The sequence below is a fragment of the Heteronotia binoei genome, chromosome 4 (genome assembly GCF_032191835.1).
Source record: "Heteronotia binoei isolate CCM8104 ecotype False Entrance Well chromosome 4, APGP_CSIRO_Hbin_v1, whole genome shotgun sequence".
NCBI lineage: Eukaryota > Metazoa > Chordata > Lepidosauria > Squamata > Gekkonidae > Heteronotia > Heteronotia binoei.
In genome coordinates, this window is record NC_083226.1 from 112,721,374 (window position 1) to 112,736,449 (window position 15,076).

At 42.5% G+C, this 15,076-nt stretch overlaps 1 protein-coding gene across 5 annotated transcripts in view; it reads right to left on the bottom strand.

The window, feature by feature from the left end:
• The window catches only part of PPIP5K2 (diphosphoinositol pentakisphosphate kinase 2), a 117,485-nt gene extending 107,208 nt beyond the window's left edge, over positions 1–10,277 (bottom strand). For all 5 annotated transcript variants that reach the window (XM_060235631.1, XM_060235634.1, XM_060235633.1 and 2 more), the window contains exons 1-2: positions 10,167–10,277; positions 989–1,121 (exon numbers count right to left, since the gene is read on the bottom strand). The gene's annotated coding sequence lies outside the window, so the exon portion shown is untranslated. The remainder of the gene's footprint in view (positions 1–988; positions 1,122–10,166) is intronic.
• Between the last annotated feature and the right edge of the window lie 4,799 nt (positions 10,278–15,076).

The following is a 15,076-nucleotide window of genomic DNA, read 5'->3' on the forward strand; positions in this document are numbered from 1 at the left end:
TGATTACATCATTTTATATTCCATAATATACTTTAAGTCTAAATGAGAAAGGTGGTTTGTAAATAAAGTAAATAAATAAATACTGGCAGGAATACAAAAACACAGCCATGAAAAACATCTTCTACCAAGAACATGACTAAAAAGTGATATAATTTTTGTCTTAGGGATAATTCATGTGATCTTATGAAAGTGGCAGATTAGATAGACATTTGGGAATAGGAACCTGTGTGATGAGCAGCACAAAGAATGGCTGATGAAAACTTTATATTGTTCAACGCATGGCTGCTAATGCTGTCAGGAAGGCTGTAAGGAGGCTGGATATTTAGATGGCATTTCATAAGATCTCCTTCCTTAAGTCATGGGTGGGGAACTGAGAGCCCGAGGGCCTTTTACAGCCCTCGAGATCACTTGGTCTGGCCCTCAGGGATTGCTGGGCCGAAGACACCCCCCCCCCCCCGTGGGCATTGTGAAGGACTGCTGCTGGGGTATGTAGGTGCCTTTAAAGGACTGCCGGGAGCAGCTGAAGGGAGGGAGGGAGGGCTGGCAGGGGTGGGAGCCAGCTACTACCAGTTCAATTTGCACGTGATTATCCCAGATGGTGTGGCCTAATATGCTAATGAGTGTTTGACCTAAGATGCTAATATTAGGGGAATGTGGTCTAATATGCCTGGACCTAGGCATTTGCCTAGGATGTCAGGCTGGGATATGTATGTGTGTGTGCTGAATTAGGCTCTCCCCACATGACTTCAAATAGAAAAACAATTATTTGCATTAATTTTGCTGGCCTGAATCATTCTCCCTTGGTGGAGCAGTTTTTTTTAAGTTGATAATTTTGTATGGCTCTCAAATGATGTTATAAATATCCAAATGGTCCTTGGCAGAAAAAAGATTCCCCATCCCTGCCTTAAGTCATCTCACCTGAATTATGAGAATTTACACCTTCAGAAAGGTAGATTACATAATTCAACATGTTTTATAATTTTCTTACTGAGAGTTAAAGAGAAAATGTAGGAACAAAAAACTATAACAAAGCATATTTGCTAATTTCCTGATAAATACAGATTGAGTGATCTTCAGTACTTTCAGCTAGGACTGGGCAGTAGTCATTATCAGTTCACATCCTAGAATGAAAGAAAAAATGACTCATTAAAACAAGTTTCTTTTATGATCAGTGAAAAGATGGCACATCTGCAAAACAATAGGAAAAGTGACACTGGAAAACTCAGCAAGAGCTTCTATAAGGCAGTCAGATTTTTTTTAAAAAAAAATTATCCTACACACACTTGCTTGGAAATGCCATTAGAAGTGTTCCAAGTAAACATACATGGAAATAGAGTGTAAAAAAGATGCGCCATGCAAAGAAACTGCAAATTAGCTATAAGAACTGAAATCTGAAATATACCCACCTATATAAATTGACTGTGATGAACTGGTTAGACTACTGGACTAAACCTGGAGATATCCAGGTTCAAATCCCTACTCACCATGAAATTTATTTGGTAACACTGGGACAGTCATCATTATCTCTCAGTCTAACCTACCACTGGGGTTGCTGCAAGGATAAAACTGAGGAGGGAAAAACCATGTCCCACCATCCCCTGAGCTGTTTGGAGGAAGAGAAGCATAAAATGTAATTAGTTTATTGGTGAAACCAGTATTAGCAATTATCATGGTATAGTATACGCACAAAACTGATATCTCTGGGGTATGAACTTTATTAATTTTCAAAGCATCTTATCTTTATTTTAAATATAACATTTAGGAAGAAACACTAAATATTAAATAAAACAGAGTGAAATACAGCACAATCCTATGCTTATTTAGTCAGACATAAATCCCATTGACAAATGGAATTTATTTTTAAATAAGGATGCATTGGATTAGAATCTGCAGTCATGCTTAATACTGGATACACATTCCCCAGAAATTATGCAATATAAAATATTTCTTCTCTTCTGCCCCAATATCAATTTCAAAACATCATAACTAAAACTTTAAACAAAGAAACATCTAGATTAGAAACCGCAATGTAAATGAATATTGATATTTTTTTAAAGCTACCAAATCTACCAAACATGAGAAAAAAAACAAACCACTAAGGGGAGGAGCCCAGGGAGGAGACTTGGGCTAATCATTTGCCTCTCTCTGCAGGTAATTTGAAGCCTTGGCATGGCTAGAATGCAGTATTAGACTTGGCTCTTAACCTGTGGCCTTCTGTGGGTCATGGTGGCAGAACTATTACCAGCATGGATATCTGCCAGCTCTTGCCCCTGCTGTTCTACCTCCTGGTATGCTTGTATTTCTACATGTCTCTGAACAATATATTTTCATCATCAGGACGCCCAAAGCACAATGTGTCTTGCTTTGCAAAGAGATTATCTTTAGCCAGTGGTCAGTCAAAGGTGGCTTCAGTTGTGGTTTACAAGTACAACAAATATGCCCAGGTTAGCTGCCATACCAGTCCAAGAACAGCAGAGAAAAGGAACACATTGCAAGGAAGAAGAGGATTCACGCACGAAACCCAGCATTATTCTTGATGGCCTCTCGTATGTCTTCATTGCCTTCACTAGTGCCAGGGAAGTGTTTGAGTTCCAGGCACAATGATTTCAAGCTGCCCATAGCCAGCAGATTTCTTGACACCTGGTATTACACTAACACTTTTGTCAATCTTTTTAGTTATCTTTTAAAAAATCATTGTTTCACACTTATTTATTTCCATATTTACTATTACTATCTAACTTAATGATACTGAAACATTCTTTTCATTATAAAAAAGCTAATGCTTTAAAAATACTTGACCCAATATTTGACCAGTTGATTGATCAATATTTTCTGATTGTATGTTAAAACCATTATAGATCCTGTGACAGAAGAGCATGTCTTTTCTCCCCCCCCCCCCCACTACAAACCAGGAGTTCATGTTCTACACGGTTAATGAGGGCCATCTGAGCCCCAAGACCAGTCACTCTCTCAGGCTAACCTACCTCACAAAGTTGTTGTAAGGATAAAATGGAGGGGGAAAACAATTTTTAAACTCCCTTTGGTCCCCACTGGGGAGAGAAATATAGTATCAATATCTAAATATATAAAGGTTGAGGGGGCTCAGTAGGATATAGCAAGAGCAGGCAAAGTCCCACTGTATTTATTTATTAAACTTATTTCCAAGCCTATCTGAGTGGGCTCAAGATAGCTCACAAGATAATAAAAGACAATAAAAACTGATAATATAAAAACAACTCTACTCATGAATTCATCATATGTATCTACTCTATGCACAGATTTCATCCAAATCTATTTTGCTCACCTTATTATTCTATAATCGTACTAACCAAACGGGCTTCTTGAACTAGAGTGGCAGCAAATAAATTATTTTTCAAAATTTTATTTTATTAAAAACATCTAAATTAGTTGAAGTAAAACATATTAATGTATTTTCATGCTTCATCATTTTGTTATTTACATTATTTATAGTCTGCCTTTCTCATTGAGACTCAAGGCAGATTACACAAAATAAAGCAATATAATCAATAAGACAGGAATCCAATAAACAATGCAACAGGATTTGGATTGCAGAAATCTGAAACAGGGCTAAAGCAAACCATTCCAAACAAAAAAAAGACTATAAATTCTTAATCAAATCAGGACCTGGTTATGATAGGCTCTGCTAATAATAGGTTCAAAGTATGAGAACTATTTCCATGTCATGCGATCTTTACAAAAGGAATCTTGATCAAGGTCATCTGGTAGCAGCAGATGCCCTAATGAACTCTAATATACTACAGCAGCCATCCCACTCCATATTTGCAGTTCAGATAAGATTAGGATTTGTTAACTTCAAATATTCCAGGGTGGCCAAACTTGCTTAACATAAGAGCCACATAGAATAAATGTCAGATGTTTGAGAGCCACAAGACATGAATATCAGATGTTTAAGGGAGGGAGGGAAGGAAAGCAAATAGATGGGGAGGGAGAAGTGAAAAGAAAGCAATGTTAACTTTAAATGCATTCTCCAACACGCCAGCTGGCTTGGCAAAGTGATCTATAGAGACAAATGCCTTTTACAAGCTGGCTGATGGGGTGGTGGAGGCTTCAAGAGCCACACAACATGTGTAAAAGAGCCACATGTGACTCCCAAACCCCAGTTTGGCCACCATTCTAAACCAAACTGTTTTGAAGTGGAATAAAGTTTGAGTCTTACGCCACCTTTAAGACCAACAAAGTTTTCTTCTGTTTTGAAGTGGTTATTTTTACCTGCTATAAAGTAACTAATCACTCACTACTTTAGAAAACACACTTTTTTTTTTTGCAAATCCAAGAAGAAAGAAAGAGGAAGTAGGAAGGCTACCACAATAGTCCAGTCTGAGAAAAAATATGTCTCTGAGACCCTAACACATTCCTCAGAAAATTCCAAAGAAAGATTAGAAAGGGGTTTTTTTTATCATTACATGGTATAAAATAATGCAAGGTGACTAGTGATTGTTATAGCCTGTTTCTCATCCTTGGCTGATTATGGCTGCAATCCTAAAAGCTTTTCTATAAGTAAGGCTCACTGAAGAAGAAGAATTGCAGATTTATACGCACCCCATCTGAATCTAGAGCATACTGCCTCCAAAACAAGCCCTACATACCCCACCGCAAACCCAGCACTTCGCAGAGAGCGATCTCACCGCTTGTCTCCCAGCCAGGCACGCAGGCGCGGGGGAAGCACGCTGCCCCCTCCACAGCCGGCGCTCGCGAAGCGCTGGGTTTGCGAAGGGGGCGGGTGCTTCCTCCGTGCCTGCCTGCCTGGCTTCAGCTCTGATGCTTAAAGCAAGCGCTGGGATCGGAGGGCGGAGGGAGCGATCCTGGCGCTTGCTGTAAGCGTCAGAGCTGGAGCCAGGCAGGCAGGCGTGGCGGAAGCGCCGGGATCAGAGGCGGAGGCAGCAGATCACCCCCCCCTGGAGGAAGGTACGTACCTTCGCTCCATAAGACGCACACACTTCTCCCCCACTTTTTGGGGGGGGGGGGAGTGCGTCTTATGGTGCGAAAAATACGGTAAATAATTGGGTCTCACTTCTAATAAAGCATAGTTTGAACTGAGCTGCAAGACTCTTACATTCTGACTCCATGCCAAACTAGATATTTAAAGGCTGATCATTTCAGTTCAAAGAGGCACAGCTAACTTTGCATAATATAGATCCAAGTGGGCAGCCGTGTTGGTCTGAAGCTGTAGAACAAAGCAGGAATCAAGTTCACCTTTAAGACCAATAAATTTTTATTCAGAACGTAAGCTTTCATGCACTCTCTTAAGCACACTTCATCAGACGAGGGGATCAGGTAAATCTAGGTGAATCACAAAAGGACATGTGTATACAGTATATACATGTCCTTTTGTAATTCACCTAGATTTGCAAAAACACCATTTGGCAGAGAATTTTATTACCTTTTATGGCTATCCAGACCAAATGGCCTAGCCACACTGTTTTACATGACCATGTGACCAGTTAGTTTGCCAGACTGCTTGTATTTCAGCTCACAATACCTGATCCCCTCATCTGATGAAATGTGCTTAAGAGAGCGCACGAAAGCTTATGTTCTAAAAAAAAATTGATTGTTCTTAAAGGTGCCACTTGATGCCTGCTTTGTTTTGCATAGTACAGTTCAGGAGTGTCAAACGTGGAGCCTGCGGATCAGATCAGGCCCTTGTAGGGATGGAATTCTAGCAGGAGCTCATTTGCATATTATGCCACACCCTGATGTAGCCAATCCTCCAAGAGTTTACAAGGCTCTTTTTTGTAAGCTCTTGGAGGATTGGCTACATCAAGGGTGTGTGGCCTAATATGCAAAGGAGCTCCTGCTAGAATTCCAACCCTGAACCCTCGGAAGGCTTCTATCAGGCCCACAAGCAACTCATTGTTGTCTGCTTCCTTCTCCCTCTCTTGCTTCCTTTTGTGTCTCAGCTTGCTTTGCCAGGCTCTCTCAATTGCACAGGAGTTACAGAGGAAAGCCTCTATTTCAGGGGTGTCCAAACTGCGGCTCGGGAACCACATGCAGCTTTTACACATATTGTGTTGCTCCCAGAGGTGGAGGGGGGACTTAATGAGGGTTTACTTTCAAGTAAGGATGTTTAGCGTTGGGACCTCAGTCAGTCTCTGAGTACTGACCCACAGGGTATGTGTCTATCTCCACCATATGTGAAGCAGGAAAGGAGGAAGAAATAGACAGGCTTACAAGCTCTTCTCCTCCACCACAGAGGTTGCCTGGAGACCCAGAGCAGGGGAAAGAGTGCAAAACCCAAGGGAGCTAATGGAAACAGGGATGGAATTAAAGAGGGCAGTGCTGGGTTCCCCTTTAATTTCATAGCTCTTGTAGGAGCTGTATTTACTAACCTTGGTGTCAAGGCCGAGAGATGCATAATGATGAAAATGGTAGTCAGTGATTTATATAGTACATGTGTGTTTCCTACTCCCACAGATGCCAATAAATAATTCCCTAACCGTTCCTTATCTTGATCTAAGGGGGACCATTATTCTCAGCTTTTGTTTTTAAAAATGTTTTTTTCTATTATGGCCATGTTGTAAAGTGCAAACCTATGTATTTTATCTCTTTGTGCAAAGAAAGAATTAAGAGTTTTAATAAAGACTTGTGTGTAATATTTGTTCATGTCTTATGGTTCTCCAACATCTGACATTTATTCTATTGTTACTGAGAGGCGCTGCCTGATATAAACGGAGCACTCCAGTACAAATAAAGAGAGAGGGTCTCCTATCCTTGGTAAACAAAATGGAGTCTGACCAAATACTGGCCAAGACAACACTCCATCTAGACGGGTGAAGTGGACCCAGTAGAGAGCTTGGTTTGGTTGGCTCCTGCAGTCTGTGTCTCAGCACAATCTCACCTATTCCCCCTCCAGCGTCCCCGCCCAAATGGGATGCATAATGACATGGGAACTACGGATATGTAGCACTTTCACTCTTATCTTCTGGAATTTGCCAAATGCCTCTTCCTCCAGTCTATCACCTCTACCTTGCTAAAATCCAATCTATGCATAACTAGATTGATCCTACCTTTAAGTCTTTGATCCCTTTTTCCGAGTGTCAGACAAAACTCAGTAACAAATTATGCATTTCCTCCAAGCTTATCATCCTAGCAAAATGTGTGAAGTTTCCCAACGTAGCAACCTAAGATAGCCATCCATGAAACATCAAAGCCCTTTGGTAACTACCAAACCCCATCCTCGTACCCCTATAAAGTATGGGTCACAACCCCACCTTAGCATGCATTCTGTAGGATGCCATTTGCAGTCTGTACCACCCGTTACTCCTGTAATTGGGTCTATAGGGCACGTTACCCTGGTCGTTCGCGTTCCTCTCCATGTATTTTTCTTTTGGACGGACATGGACGTCTCTTCTGGATCAGGTGAATATTATCCACTTCAACGACCCTTGAATTCCTCTATCGATAACCTCTATTTTTAGACATCCTCTTCATATATATCTTAAGTAAACACTATAAAGGATACAAATGTGTGGTCTATTCTTGGCTGAAAACCTGAACTCCGTATTATTGAAAGCAAAGATCTTTGCTCCTAATTCGCTCTACCAAGTCTCTTAGCTAATTTCCCCATAAAAATAAGAGACTTAAAGCACTGCCTGTAACACTATGTGGCTCGGACGTTAAGCTAGTTTGGCCACCCCTGCTGTATTTTCTCTAATGCCTGAGGCTCCTTCCTTGGGGAGGAAGGGGGGAGGGAGAGCTTGCTTTGCCAGGCTACAAACTACTGAGCCAAGGAATAGCCCTTCTCTCCCTTCCATTGACTGAAGCTCCTCCCCCTCCTTGTCTCCTAGAGAGGAAGAGGGGGTGAGACAAGGAAACAGTGAGAGCTTCCTTTGGCCAGTTCCCTCTACTGCACAGGAGAGATACAAAGGAGCTTTATGAATGACAATGTTTTATTCAAAGTATGAGCTTTCTGCCTTGCTACACAGACAGTATGTGTGTATACGTTTTGCCAGGGCTCTTCTGGATGCAACTGCGTTTGTCTCCCCCTTTTCACTGTTTTTATGCCCTCATGACCCAGTCTTTCTCAATAGGAAAACATGTGAACTATTAAATAAGAAATAACAAGCCAGTAAGGTAGATTAGGATGAAAGTGTGTGTCCAGAAAATGTTCACCCAGCACATTTCCTTTGCAGATTGGGGATTTTTAACCTAGGCTTCCCAGATAAGAAGGCTGATACAGCTCACTGTACATTGCTGTCTCTATTCTTGCACTGCCTTGTAAGACTTGTAGTTATTTCTCTGGGGAAGACTACAGTTTTGTAGACAAACACATAGTCCTCAGTCTGTGTCATGGTGCCTTTACATGTTCTTGACCAGCACATGAAGTAACTCATGTACAAAAGCTTGCAATGCCCAGCCATTTCATGTTTTCCTATGGGTCTTTGTCTCAAAGCACTGACCATGAGATTTCTGTAATGAATGTCAATAAATCAAAAGTAGGTTTGCAACTTAAAGATACACACTAGAACAACTGAACAGCATACTCAAGATTGCTACAGCACAGACACTACCTCCAAATTCTGATGCAATAATTCAGAGTGAGAGGTGTCAATTATCAGAGGCTTTTAAATGAACAAAATATTGCAAGAGTGCTAATCTTTTAAGCATGTTTTATTTTAAGTTTTGTTAAAAATCTGTGGTTGTGTCCTTTTAAAAGTTTATATCTCCGCTACCTGACATTACCATTTATGACACACTTGGTGCAACAAGGTTTCATTTATATCAGATCTGTCCCTCATGAGTTTCACACCCCAGTACACTTTCCATTTTCAATTTCTACCAGCTGCCTAAATGGTTTCCATTCATCATCTTTTAAACAAAATAAACAGTTCTAAATAGACTGGGGTAAATTAGCCCTCTCTACTGACACAAAGTAAGTTTGGATTTATAATTACACCAAGTTCCCTGTCTTACTGCTTCATAAACATACTTTCCACTAAAAATAAAATCTACAGTTGATATCAGGAGGATATCTCAACCATCAATTAAGATACAGTACTGGATTAAAGTAATGTTATAATTAACTTCATAGATAGCGTATCTGAGCAACAGAATCTCAAGTGATCTTGCCTCATGTATGTGCAGGGAAGGGAATGATCACAGTATTCACCTTTACTACTGATCTTTTATAAAGTTCTGAAAGACGTGATTAGTAATAGTATGGTACTATACAGCATCCTCCCTTCTTTTGTAACATTTTCTGATTTATGTTTCTCACCTTAGATTTTATGTATGCTGCAGAAAGCAACTCAATCGTTTAAATAATATAGAAACTTTTTTTAAAAATTCCCATAGTTTTTGAGGGGTGGATGGAAAACATTTGTTGTTGCAGTATCCTGTATTGCAAACAGCAGGAAGGTCAAACTCTGTGCCTGTGCTGCGCTCATCACTGCAGTGATGAGCGTCAGTGAAGACTGGACAAAAGAATGCAAACTGCGGAACTTTCGACTTTCTCAACCCCGCCTAGCTGGTGCAGTGCTTGCAGACACTCGCTATACTGAGAGCGTTCGGGGGCAACAGCCCCATTCCGCCCCCTGCTGTTAAAACTATGACATTTAACTTGTACCAGTATGCTGGCCGCGAATATTTTATAGTCAATAGTAGAGGGGTGTGCTTGTGGGTACGGGATGGATCGTGATAATTTCTGAGCAGATGACTCGATGCAAAAGGTCGAGGTACTTACTCACAAAGAACCAGCAACCGTGCTGAAGTGCTCGTGAAAAGCGCGTTTCATTGGGGCGGGGGAGCATTCAATGGCATAAACCTACAAGGGACACACAAGGCGCTTTCGCTCTATTTACTTTGGGAAACACTTAAACGCGCGGAGAGAGCAAGGCTCCTTCTTCCCGCCTTGGTGTGAGTTCTCAAGGCCAGCTTGGTAGATAAAAGGGGAAGACTGACAGTCCGAGATATGGAAAGGCGGCAGCACCGACGGTTGGGCAGACAGACACACGGAACCCCGAGCCTAACCGCCCAGCCACAAACACGTTCTCCTCCTGGGCCCGCCCCCTCTCTCCATTGGTGCCCCTGGGAGCTGGCGAGGGGGGCAGGACAGGAATGAGAATAACCCTCATCCTAAACCACGGCATTCCGGGTGAGGGGAAGGTGACCCAGACGCTACTCCTCACCTGTGCGACTTTCCTTCAGAGATCGCCACGGCTGCTATTGCTTTACTTCCTTTCCATTAAGAAACCAGCAGGAGATGCAGCTTCTCCCGCCCCGTTTTCACCCTTGACCCGCTGCTCGTCCCCTCCCACCTCTTTGCCTCGGAATACCCATTTACAACTCTCCCTTGCCCTGCCCCTCGGGCGTCATTTCCGTAAACGTCATAACAGTCACGGTGGAGCCATCTGAAAGGGGAGGGTTTCTATCTGACCTTTCATATCCATTATTTTAAAAAATAAATAAAGGAAGACCCAAGTATAAGACAATAACGGAAGACGCTGTCTACGAACTTTGGTTTTGGTATGTTCTAAGATAAAGTGGAAGTTACACGCATGCGTGGGTGAGGGTAAGCGCTCGCAGCGGCGTGCTCGTTCCTGTAGTCTTAGAAAACGCGAAAAATACTATACTAATGGTAGTGCAGACCGGATTGCTTGGCCGTTTTTATCACTCTGGCTGTTTTTTCGAGGAGGCTGAATTAATTCCGTGTTCCTTAGTTCCTTAATTAATTCCGTGTTCCTTAGCATCCCAACCACAAATACAGAGGATACGCTAAAAGCTGCACGCCAAATTAAGCTCTAGAAAGTAGAGGTGTATGATTTGGGGTGGTCCAAAGATTATTCTGAGGTACAGCTTTCTTCTAGTTCGGAGCAGTTAGCACATGAACTGGATTGTGGACTAGGACACAGGTTATTTTGGAAAGCAGATGGAATGCAGCCATTGCATTTCCTTATTTTGATTTTCCCAATAAAAACTTATCCAAGGCAACCCAAATAGAAACCCTTGGTGCCAAAACTAGTATTTATTCTGGGCATTGGTGCATGCCTCCTGTAGGGGACAGTCTATGGAGTTTGGGAGTGCATGGTTGCAGAAGTCCAGAAATTATTTTATGGTACAGCTTCCCCCAACTTCTGGATATGCCTTTGTCTTGAGGGGAGGGGTGTGTGAACCAGGTTGAAGCAGTTAGTACTGGCCTTTGGAACAGTAAACTGCACAGGTTCCCTTGAAGGTTAGTGTCCCCTGACCAGACGACTGCATGATATGTGGTGGTCACTGTTACCTAGCGTGAGCTAGCTCACAAATTTTTAGCCTCCAGCACACACATTTTTGTCTTAGCTCAGGAAAAGTGGCCCCAGAGCACAATAATTTATCACAACTTTAATGCCAGTAGCAACTTTAATTCCAGTAATTCACAAAGTAGAATTTTTGCTCAAAAGACTCTGCAGCTTAGAGGGAACATTGGTGGTGGTGTAAAGCTTTTAAAATGTCTTCACTTTTTGTTTAGTTTGGATTCACAGATAAGATCTGGGAACCAGGAACTTCAACCTCATGATTTTTCAGTAGCATTTAATGAGGGATGAATACTCATAAGAGGCAATGTACAATAAAGTTCAGAACTGTATTTCTGCTTTAGCTGCACAGAACTTTATTTCTATATGACAGCACTGTGTGTCTTCTTTCCTTCTCTAATAAACTGAAATGAAGGTGTTTATGCTTCTCAAACTCAGCTGTGTGTGTGTATTTGAGGAGATCAGTGAGTTCTTTAAAAATGAACTTGTTTGAATCTAAATTAACTTCCAAACATTTTTGTGACACAAATGGAGAAATACATTGTGGAATACAACAAAGAATCTTGTGCATCTTAAAACCTAATGAATTTATTCTGTCAAATAAACTGTCTGATGTTATTGTCCTCATATTGCAGGTGGGAGGAGAGACACAAGACTGAGTGTATTTAGGAAGTTAGCATGAGGAGACTACAAAGTAATTTGCAGTGCATTCCTAAGCAGGTCTCAGAATCCTGTCTGTCTGTCTGTCTATCTCAGCTGTTTCGTCTTGGCAAAACCAAACTCCCTCATTGGTTGGGATTGTGCATCAACCTTTGGCCTATCAAACCATCAAGCAAGAGTACCTGCATGCCAGATTGAGTCCACTCCTCTCTCGCTTGAGTGGCTGTTGCTAGTCAGTCAAGTTGATTTTGTCAATAAAATGCAATCAACCTTGGTTCTGGCAGTTCCTGGATCTCCCTGCTGTCCTATTGCCTGAGCCACCTGTCACTCTGCTTTGCAGAGGAGAAAAAGAACACCTTCTTTCAATTGGTTGAGGGAGATAGAAGGAGGGAAATAGCCAGAGAAAGCCTTCCTTGATTGGCTGAGGGCTCTTCCCTCTCTTCCTCTGGAAGGGAGGCAGCCAGAGACGGGGGAAATGGCATCCTGTAGTAGCAGACCAGCAGCGTTATCAGATAGGTATCACTGAAGGCCTCTGAGGGAGAACTCAGGACTGGCCCCAATGCCAGTCCCAGGTTGCCAGGTTGCCAATTCAAGGTTGGTGGTAAATTCCTGGAGATTTTGTGGTGGAGTTTGAGGGGGGCAGGATTTGGGGAGGGGAGAGACCTCAGCTGAATATAATGTCACACAGTCCACCCTCCAAAGCCGTTGTTTTCTCCAAGGGAAGAGAGATCTGTAGTTTAGAGTTAGGATATTGTGGTGGAGTTTGTACATAGGAGTTAGGGTTTCATAGCAGGGTCTGCCAGACCCAGCTTCTTGCTGTGGAAGCTGCCTTGATGATTTTGGGACCAATCACAGACTTTCAACCTAACCTACCTCACAGGGTAGTTGCTTTGGTCCCCACCACTGTGGAGAGAGACTGCCCTTTTCTTAGGTAAAGGCTGCAGGGATTGGGAAGGTGATGGAATGGTGAAATCAGAGGGGCAGATAAAAGAAAGGAAATAGGGTTGCCAGCTCTAGGTTAGAAAATTCTTGGAGATTTAAGGGGTGGAGCCTGGAGAGAGTGGGGTTTAAGGAGGGGTGGTACGTCAGATAGGTTCATTGCCATAGGCTGCAGCCTCCTGGGGAACCACTGTTGCCAATCTCCAGGTGAGGACTGGAGATCACTCAGAATTACAGCTGCTCTCCAGATGGCAAAGATCAGTTCACCTTGAGGTGGGGTGAAGTAAATGCCTTCACTTGGGTGGGTGGGAAGGCATCAAGGGAGGGGGGACACTTGCCCAGAGCCTCTTTCTAGGGCTTGTATTTTTTCTTCTATAATGGGCCTTATTCCTAGTCCTATATAAATATCGTCAATTTGATTTACATTATCATCCTAAGAACCCTTTCTCAGGAGTAAGTTAATCTTACAAAATAATTCATGATGTGGGGGGGGGGAGGGATTGTGCAGATTAATTCAGTATTGTCCCTGTACTCTAAGGTGTAGTAGAGACAAAACCGAGGCTGACTGGCTATGGTGTAACATATTTAAAACTCATATTGCAAATTGTGTATGGCTTGGATGGGTTTTAAAAGCTTTGTAATGTATCCAGTAACTCAAACAGACAGAGATAGCAAGAGATGGAGTACATAATCATAGTTGGAGCAATGTTCCAGAGTCATGCCATCACTAATGAGGAGGCCTTATCCCCAACTGAACACCCTGATCACTACTGTAGGTACCCAGAGAAGAGCCTCCAAAAACATATTGATGGATGAGCAAGATCATATGAGAGGAAAAGACCCTTCAGGTACCCTGAGGCCAGATCATTTAAAACTTGAAAGATAAAAACAATAACTTTGCATTGTGCCTAAAAAGAGATTGAAAGACACTGGATATTTTCATGCAAGGGTGATAGATAAAACACAAGTAATGTGATCACTCCAGTGTTCCCCAATAAGGGAACTTCGCCCAATAAACTGAAGGTTTCAAAGCGTCTTTCAACAGCCGCCCTACACAGAGCACATTACAGTAATCAAACTGTATAATTATAGCAAAGTTAGTAGTTCCCAGAAAAGGGCACAACTGTGAACTAACTAAAATTAGAAAAATGTTGTTAAGCCATGAACAACATTTTAACATTCTGGCTACAGACCTCTGCCTCCCCATCAATGGCCCACACGGTACACGCTGCTACCAAAGGCCACTGAAATACTCTGGCTCTGCTGGGAGCATTTCCTCAGAGGCCATGGCTGCCACCTCTTTCCTGTTACTCCTGCCTCCCCTCCTCCCCTCAGCCTTGCCCCAGGGCAGATGAGGACTGGACCACTGGGGAAGCTACTAGGAGGAGGCTGTTGCTAGACCAACAAAGTTGCCTCTGTCAGTAAAGGGAGACCAATTATTCTTCTGACTGGCATCATCAAACTAGGCCTGGCTGCTTGCTCCTGTCAGCAGCAGCCCCCTATGACAGTCAGCATGACTTAGCAGTTGCCAACTCCAAATTGGGAAATTCCTGGAGATTTGAGGGGTGGAACCTGGAGAGGGTAGGGCTTGAGGGGTGGGTGGGAACTCAGACAGATACAATGCCATAGACTCCAAATCAACCATTTCCTCCTGGGGGAATCACTGTTGCCAATCTCCAGGTGAGGGCTGGAGATCACTCAATTACAGCTGCTTTTCAGATGGCAGAGATCAGCTCCCTTTGAGGGAGGGGAGTGAATGCCTTCACTTGGGTGGGTGGAAAGACAGCAAGGGTAGGGGAGCACTCACCCAGAGCCTCTTTCTAAAGCCCATTGTATTTTTTTTACACAACAGGCCTTATTCCTAGTTTTACCATAAAGTTGCTGTTTGTTGGCCTCAGTCTCCATCCATCTTGGCTCCATGATCTGCTTATCTTTGGGATCGATGAAACAAAATTCAGGGCTGTTTCAAAGGGGGGAAGATGACAAAAGATGGGGAAGGAGCAGAGGCACCTAGTCTGATTATATCATCTTGCAATAGAAGCAGTACAGACCTACTTAAGGCTTTTAAACTATCATTCCAAGTATGCTGGCAATCAGTCAAGGTGCTCTTGGCACAATGCCCTTTTGTTACAGTAGTATTTCTGACTAACAATGAGATTCTAGTTACCTTAGCATTTTAGTTAATGAAGTTTTATTTTCAGTGACTA